A 9092-nucleotide genomic window follows, 5' to 3' on the forward strand; every position below is an offset into this window, starting at 1 on the left:
TGATATCACTTTATCTCCCGGAGAGAAACCTTCAGTGGGAATTTTCTTGTTTCTCCACCCTCTTGGCAATTTCTTTACAATTCTTCCCTTTCTCTTGATGATTTCTTCATTGACCCTTATGTCAAGAGGATCCTTCTGATCTGCTTCTATTGATTCTTGTGGCTTTAACTCTTGCAATTCTTGTTTGCCTTCCAAGGACTGTTTCAGAATTTCAGCTGCTGGATTGCTTTCCTCCAAACAAAGATGGCTACTATCATCCTTAGGCTTTTCATGTTCTGGTTCAGGCTCAGATGCAGGTTTGAAAACATTGAAAATGAGCTGTTCATCATGTATTCTCAAAATTAGCTCTCCTTGTTCTACATCTATGAGTGCTCTAGCAGTGGCTAGAAATGGCCTTCCCAGAATGATGGGGTGTAGGTAGTTTTCCTCCATGTCCAAAATGACAAAGTCTGTGGGGAAGAAATAATTTCCCACTTTCACCAGCACATTCTCAACTACCCCTTCAGCTTGCTTCTGAGTTTTGTCAGCCAGTTGTATGATTACATCAGTGGATCTCACCTCATTCAGTTGTAGCCTCTTCATAAGAGTCAGAGGCATCACATTTATGCTAGCTCCTAGATCACAGAATCCTCTGTCAATTTTTGTTTCCCCTATGATGCAGGGGATATGAAAACTTCCTGGGTCTGTTTTCTTAGAGATTATGTCCTTCTTGATGAGGGCACTGCATTCTTTGTTCATTATTACAGTTTGTCCTCCCTTCAAAACTCTTTTCTTGCTCAGCAATTCCTTTAAATACTTGATATATGTAGGCATCTGCTGGAGAATCTCAAGAAAGGGAATATTGATATGGAGAGACTTAAATGTCTCTAAAAACCTTGAATAGGTTTTCCCTTTTTCACCTCCTCTTAACCTCTGAGGAAATGGTGCTTTTGGTTGGTATGTTTCCAGCATGCCTTTTTGCAGTTCCTTGGCTTGCTCAGTTTCACTTTCCTGCTTAGCTTCTTCCACACCTTCCTTCAAGATTTCTGGCTCCTGTTCTGAGGGTCTGATTCCTTCTTCTTCTGAGACTTCCTTCAATATGGTGATGGCTTTGCATTCTTCCCATCTCACTCTCTTTTGTTCCCCTTTAGGATTCTTTTCTGTGTCACTAGGGAACACTGCAGTTGATTTGGGGGCCTGTTGAGATAGCTCTCCTACTTGAGACTCCATCCTCTTGAGTTTTTCACCATGGGTTCTTAAGGTAGATCTCACATCATCCCTGAAGCTTTTCAACTCAATTATGTCCTGACCCATGTGTGCCAGCATTCCTTCTATCCGGTTTAATTGATCTTGAAATTGTTGGTTCGGATTAGGTTGGGTAGGTTGATTATTTTGGCCATGATATGATGGTTGGGAGTAAGTGTTTTGTGTGGCTTGGTATGATCTTTGGTTGGAGTTTTGGTATGTGGAATTGTTATGTTGGTTGTGGTTGTAAGATTTGTGGTTTTGTGGTTGGGTTTGTTGATTCTCCCACCCAAAGTTTGGGTGGTTTTTCCATCCTGGGTTGTAAGTGTTTGAATGTGGATCATATGATTGCCTTTGTTGGTTTCCCACATAGTTGGCCTCTTCCCAATCACCTCCTTCAGTGCTTACTTCCTCTTGATCTTGTGTGTGTATTGCAGCCACTTGCTTTGTTTCTAATTTCCTGGTGAGCTCTGCTAGTTGCTTTGCAAACACCTTGTTTTGGGCTAAAATTGTATCAACATGGTTCAGCTCCATGCCTCCCTTAGTGTTGTGTCTCTCTGATGCATAGTAGTACTCATTCTCAGCCACTGTCTCAATCACTTCAATGGCTTCTTCCACAGTCTTTTTCCTGTTCAATGAACCTCCTGATGAATGGTCTACAGCCTTCCTTGATTCATAAGAAAGTCCATCATAGAAAATATGCAATTGCACCCAGTCATGGAACATGTCTGGTGGGCATTTCCTTGTCAAATCCTTGAATCTCTCCCATGCATCGTAGAGAGTTTCACCATCTTGTTGTCTAAACGTCTGAACCTCAGATCGAAGCCTATTGACCTTTTGTGGGGGGTAGAAACGTGCCAGAAACTTGCTTTCCACCTCATCCCAGGTTGTTAGGCTCCCCCTTGGGAATGATTCCAGCCACTTAGCTGCCTTGTCCCTAAGTGAAAATGGGAACAAGAGCAGTTTATAGGCATCTTCCTGGACTCCATTGGACTTCACAGTGTCGCAAATTCTCAGGAATTTTGTGAGATGTTGGTTTGGATCTTCATTAGCACTCCCACCAAATGAACAATGATTCTCCACAAGTGATATTAACTGTGGTTTGAGTTCAAAATTGTTGGCCTGAATGGGTGGTTTCTGAATGCTGCTACCACAATTCCCAGAAGTTGGGTTTATGTATGAACTAAGAACCCTCCTCTCGGGAATGGCATTGTTTCCATCAGCTCTCTCATGGTTGTGAACTTCTCTATCCATGTTGAGATCTAGAGCTTCCTCAAAATTGTCCTCAGATTCTCCTTCCGATTCTTCTTCTCCCAGTACTCTCTTCCCTCTTGCTTCCCTTCTAAGTCTATGAAGGGTCCTCTCTGGTTCGGCGTATGGAGGAGTTGATGTCTCTCCTCTCCTACCTGTCATACAAGACACAGCACAGGCACCAAACAAGTGAAATACTCTTGGTTAATGGAAGAGTATGGTTAGAGCAGTTGAGGAGTTAATTCAAACAGTTAGTGAGTCAGTGAGTCAGTTGCTTGAATTTAAAGGCATAAAGAAAGAAAGAATGTAACAGAGTGCAGGAATTAAAATTCAACAAGTAACTTGAACCGAATTAATCAAAGCAAGAAAAATGCTCAATCTAGTTAACTTCCAATTTGAGAATTGTCAATCGAAAACCAATCCCCGGCAACGGCGCCATAAACTTGATGCGCATAAACTTGTTATACTACGATTAGGAAATTGCACGATCGGCAAAATTCCTTCCGGCAAGTGCACCGGTTATCGTCAAGTAAAAACTCACAATAGAGTGAGGTCGAATCCCACAAGGATTGGTTGAATGACCAATTCGGATTAGAAGTGTGTCTAGTTGAGCGGAATCAAGAATTAGATGAGAATTGCGGAATGTAAAATTGGCGGGAAACGTAAATGACAAGAAATTGAAATGGCGGAATCTTAAATTGCATGAATTAAAGAGCAGAAGCTAAATTGCTGAAATTAAAAGGGAATGGGGGTGATTGCATGAATTGAGTTGCAGAATGTAAAGAGAAAGTGGAAATCAGAAATGGGGAATTCATTGGGTTATAGGAGATATTGAGATCTCCGAATCAAAACATGTTTATCTCTTCCTCAACCAATGCGTTCATTGAATTTTGCTTGGCAATCTTATATGATTGGATCCCAATCCCTTGGCTCACCAATTCTCTCTAAAAACAAACAAATTCCCAATCCCTTGGTTTAAATGTTCATAAGAAGAGATGATGCTCGATCACTGATTATACCACACAGTTTCATGAACCACAATTTGGTAGGATTACATGTCACAATATCCATCCAAACCCCAATCCAATTCACTGTGAGAAAGCTTCTCTAGCATGAATCCTCCATTCCTTTCCCAAGGTTCCGAAGGATTCCAATTATGGGTAGTTTCTTTCCCAAGACAACTACCCAATGGAATTAGATCGAGAAGCTTTCTAACAAAATTCAAGAGAAAAGATTGAAGAAGAAGATAAAACTATTATTGATTCATTGAATTACAATAGAGCTCCCTAACCCAATGAAAGGGGTTTAGTGAGTCATAGCTCTGAATTCAATTACAAAGGTATGAAAACTAGCAAAATGAAAAGGTAAAGTTCCTCCTAACTTAAATTCTATCCTATTTATACACTTTCTATATTGAGCTTCTGTTGTGTTTCTTGGGCTTTGAGGCCTCTCCCTGCTTTCCTTTTGCTTTGGGTTTATGATCCATAATCCTGATGAGGCTGTGATCCAATTCTGTAACATTCATTGAGCAAACTTAGTGATAAACAAGTAATGACACAAGACTCAACAAATTAAAGCTCCAGACTCATCAATTCTTCAGGCCCAATTCCATAAACCATGATATTCAATTGGGTTTCATACCAGAGTAAGTTTAAGTTAATGTTTGTGCTCAAAAGCTAACTTAAACTGCAATATTTTTGGCCCAGAAACCTTTTCCAATAGTGGCGTTTAAGTTGCAGTTTAAGCTTAAACTGCAGCTTAAACGCCAGACACTTCCAGTGATGCCTTTTGTGGAAGCACGTTTAAGCTTCAGTTTAAGGTTAAACTGAAGCTTAAACGTGGAAATGGAAGAAGGCAGCCCTGGAGGGTAACGTAGTCGAACACGTTTAAGCTTCAGTTTAAGGTTAAATTGAAGCTTAAACGTGGAGATAGGAAAAGCAGCCCTGGAGGTCAAACACGTTTAAGCTCCAGTTTAAGGTTAAACTGGAGCTTAAACGTGGGAATAGAGAAAGCCATCCTGGAGGTCGAACACGTTTAAGCTCCAGTTTAAGGTTAAACTGGAGCTTAAACGTGGAAGCGGAGAAAGGTAGCCCTGGAGGTGTCGAACACGTTTAAGCTCCAGTTTAAGGTTAAACTGGAGCTTAAACGTGGAAGCGGAGAAAGCAACCCCTGGAGGTCGAACACGTTTAAGCTCCAGTTTAAGGTTAAACTGGAGCTTAAACGTGGAAATGGAGAAAGCAACCCTGGAGGAGAAAACTTGGTCGAACACGTTTAAGCTCCAGTTTAAGGTTAAACTGGAGCTTAAACGTGGAATTGGCTCCCTGGTGCATTTCCCATTTCTGGCGTTTAACTTCCAGTTTAAGGTTAAACTGGAGGTTAAACGCCACTTTCACCCTTTCCTCAGCTTTTATGATTTTGGCCGTTTAAGTTCCAGTTTAAGCTTAAACTGGAACTTAAACTCCACATGTGATATTCAAGCTTCCTTTATTGATTTTTGTTGCTTCCTTGCCTAGCCTCTTCTTTCCTGAAATCATCCAAACAACTGCATCAAAGTCTTGCAAATTTTCATGAGAATCTTCCATTCATAGCATTCAAGTAATATAACTAAAAACTCATGAAATTTGCATAAAAATCATACTGTTTGGATGGTTCATTGCTTTGTTATTCATTTAACCATTCTTGGTTACTTTAAGCTCAAGAAAGTGCATAAAACAACTAAAACTAACAGAAAAATGCTAGTGAAACTAGCCTAAGATGCCTTGGCATCAACCATCTAGCACTTGTTCTGAAAAGGTGCCAAGAGACTAACCTTATTTTAAACTAGGAGAAATGTCACTTTATCGTGACTGAAGGAATTGTCCTTGGGCATAAATTTTCGAACAAGGGAATAGAGGTGGATCAAGCTAAGGTAGAGGTAATTAAAAAATTACCACCACCTACCAATGTTAAGGCAATTAGAAGCTTTCTGGGACATGCAGGATTCTATAGGAGGTTTATAAAGGATTTTTCAAAAATGGCAAAACCTCTGAGCAATCTGCTAGCTGCTGACATGCCATTTGTCTTTAACACAGAGTGTCTGCAGGCGTTTGAGACTCTGAAAGCTAAGCTGGTCACAGCACCAGTCATTTCTGTACCAGACTAGACATTACCATTTGAACTAATGTGTGATGCTAGTGACCATGCCATTGGTGCAGTATTGGGACAGAGGCATAACAAGCTTCTACACGTCATTTACTATGCCAACCATGTTTTGAATGATGCACAGAAGAATTACACAGCCACAGAAAAGGAGTTGCTTGCAGTGGTTTATGCCATTGACAAGTTCAGATCTTATTTAGTGGGATCAAAAGTGATTGTGTACACTGATTATGCTGGTCTAAAATATCTCCTCACAAAGCAGGATTCAAAACCCAGACTCATAAGATGGGTGTTGTTTCTGCAAGAGTTTGATATAGAAATAAGAGACAGAAAAGGGACAGAGAACCAGGTAGCAGATCACATGTCCTGGATAGAACTGGTAGCAGGGGCGTCCCTCCCTCCTACTGAGATCTCTGAAACCTTTTCGGATGAGCAACTCTTTGTCATTCAGGAATTACCATGGTTTGCAGATATTGCAAACTATAAAGCTGGGAGATTCATACCCAAAGAGTACAGTAAGCAACAAATGAAAAAATTTATTTCTGATGCAAACTACTACTTGTGGGATGAACCATATCTCTTTAAGAGGTGTGCAGACAGAGTAATCCGCAGATGGTGCCTAGAGAAGAAGCACAGAAGATCCTATGGCATTGCCATGGATCACAATATGGAGGACACTTTGGAGGTGATTGAACAGCCACAAAGGTTCTCCAATGTGGTTTCTTCTGTCCTACCCTCTATAGAGACTCCCGGGAGTTTGTACGTAACCGTGACAGTTGCCAGAGAGCTGGTAATTTGTCTCACCATGGAATCTTAGAGATTGAGTTGTTTGATGTATGGGGTATTGACTTTATGGGGCCTTCCCCACCATCATACTCAAACACTTATATTCTGCTAGCAGTGGACTATGTATCTGAATGGGTAGAGGAAATTGAAACACCCACTAATGATACTAAGACAGTGATAAAGTTCCTTCAGAAGCATATCTTCAACAGGTTCGGTGTCCCTAGGATACTGATCAGTGATGGAGGTACTCATTTCTGCAATAAACAGCTTGACTCCGCTCTGGTTCGATATGGAATTAACCATAAAGTGGCAACTCCATATCATCCACAGACAAATGGGCAGGTTGAAGTCTCAAATAGAGAACTAAAACAAATCCTGGAGTGGACTGTAAGCACCCATAGAAAGGATTGGGCAAGAGGTCTGGATGATGCTCTGTGGCCATACAGAACAGCATTCAAGACTCCTATAGGGAACTCTCCATACCAGCTTGTGTATGGAAAAGCCTGTTGATAAACTCATATTTCATGAGTTATTTTGTGCTTAGTTTGAGTGATTTATTCAATCCTTCACCCACTTATTCATATTAATTTCATGGTTTTACTTTCCCTTCCTTATTATACGATGTATGTAAAAAACATGTTTCCTAAGCTTTAAAATTAATTATTTTAATTACCTTTACTTCCATTCGATGCCGTGATTAGTGTGTTGAGTAGTTTCAGATTTTCTAAGGCAGAATGACTTAAAGGATGGAAAAGGAAACGTACAAAAATGGAAGGAAAGTGCGAAACGGAGTTTTGAAGAAACTGGCACCCACGCGATCGCATGGACGACGCGACCGCGTGCCAGGCGCGAAGAAGCAGCGACGCGGCCGCATGACTGACGCGGCCGCGCGACTTGAGCATAGCGCATTCGACGCGGATGCGTGACCGACGGGACCACGCCACAAGGAAAACTCTAGATGACGCGACCGCGTGACCCACGCGGACGTGTGACAGAGGCCACGTATCAGAATTTACAGAATACGCCCCCAGCGATTTCTAAAGCCCTTTTGGCCCAAATCCAGGTGCAGAACACACAGACTAGAGGCTATAAAGAGGGGGGATGCATCCATTTAGAGAGAGCTCGCCAATTTTCACTTTCCATGATTTAGATTTAGTTTGAGAGGGAGATCTTCTCCTCTCTCTCTTAGGATTTAGGACTTCTTTTAGTTTGTAAGAGTGACTCTCGATCCAGGTTTTATGTTTCTTTGTTTTAAGCTTCTCTTTTCACTTTTATTTATTTATTCCAGCACTTGAGTTGATTATTTACTTTTATAATTTAATTTATGAATTATTCCATGTTACAGATTATTATTTGAATTAATGATATTTGAGGTATTCCAGTTTATGATTGCTCTCTTTAATTCATTGGCTTCCATCTAAGGACACTTTTATTCCAGCAATTTTACTTTTTCCCCTTTTGGTCTTGGTTAAGAAATCAGTAACTCAACATTATCAAACTCAACATAACTGATAATCGCTATCTTGCTAATTGAACTGAACTTCAGTAATTCCAACTTTTTCTTAGGAATTAAATAGGATTCGAAAGTCAAACTAATTAGTCCCTTGACTTTCCTTGCTTTAGTAAAGGTTAACTAAGTGGAATTTAGATTCAACTTTCATTATTGTTGAGAGGGATAACTAAGTTGGACTTCCAATTTCTCTTACCTTGCTAGAAGTTTGCTTTACAGTATTTATTTAGTTTAATTGCCATTTAAATTATTTGTCATATAACATATTCCTACCTTACTTCCAAAACCCCAAATTACAATCTTCATAACCAATAATAAGAACATACTTCCCTGCAGTTCCTTGAGAAGACGACCCGAGGTTTGAATACTCGGTTAACAATTTTTAAAGGGGTTTGTTACTTGTGACACCCAAAATGTTTGTACGAAGGGATTTCTGTCGGTTTAGAGACTATATCTACAACGCGACTGTTTTTATGAACTTCTTTACTGGCAAAAATCCTAACGTCAAAATGGCGCCGTTGCCGGGGATCTGCTAACGTGTGCCTTATTATTGGTTATTGTAAATATTTTTCTTTTGCTTGTTTATTTATTTTTGTTTTTCCTTTTTATCTTTATTTGCTACCATGAACTCTCACCCCTCTCGCTTTGAGTTTGGTTCTAACTTTGTTGAAGGAAATAGAAGTTACAGCAGGAATATGCATCAAGGTCAGACCAATCAAGGATGGATGGAGCCAAGAGGATCTAATCAACCCTTTAGGCAGCAACACCCTCCGAGATATCCTGGACAAAGACCATTCCACTGTGCATACCCAGCTGAAAGATATGGTGGACAACCTTGTAACTACCAACAAGCCCCACCCCGTGCATATAAACCATCCTTTCAACATAACCTCGAACCACCACACTCACAAGCTTCTCTTTACCTTCGCCACCATATGATCCTTCCTTACCCTAGTACCAATCCAATCACTCCCAATCACCACCACTTTCCTATGTATCATGCCCAAGTCTGGCAACCCGAGAAGCAGAGGTTCGCCTAAAGGAAAGAGTAAATAAACTTCAAACAACCATTCGACAACTGGAGCAAACAATAATTCAATGGGTTTCTAGGCGCTCAGATACACAAGGATCAACCACAGCCCCATGTGAACAGTCTAACGAAGAGCGTAGCATGAAGGAGATA

The 9092-nt window shown here is 40.6% G+C and overlaps 1 non-coding gene across 1 annotated transcript; it reads left to right on the forward strand.

The window, feature by feature from the left end:
* Positions 1 to 1948: 1948 nt before the first annotated feature.
* LOC148573577 (small nucleolar RNA R71) lies at positions 1949 to 2052 on the forward strand. Its single transcript, XR_015906580.1, has one exon. It is a non-coding gene; the product is annotated as a small nucleolar RNA R71 (small nucleolar RNA).
* The last annotated feature ends 7040 nt before the right edge of the window (positions 2053 to 9092 follow it).

This window comes from Arachis ipaensis, chromosome B2 (genome assembly GCF_059453495.1).
Source record: "Arachis ipaensis isolate K30076 ecotype BB chromosome B2, ASM5945349v1, whole genome shotgun sequence".
Classification (NCBI taxonomy): Eukaryota; Viridiplantae; Streptophyta; class Magnoliopsida; order Fabales; family Fabaceae; genus Arachis; species Arachis ipaensis.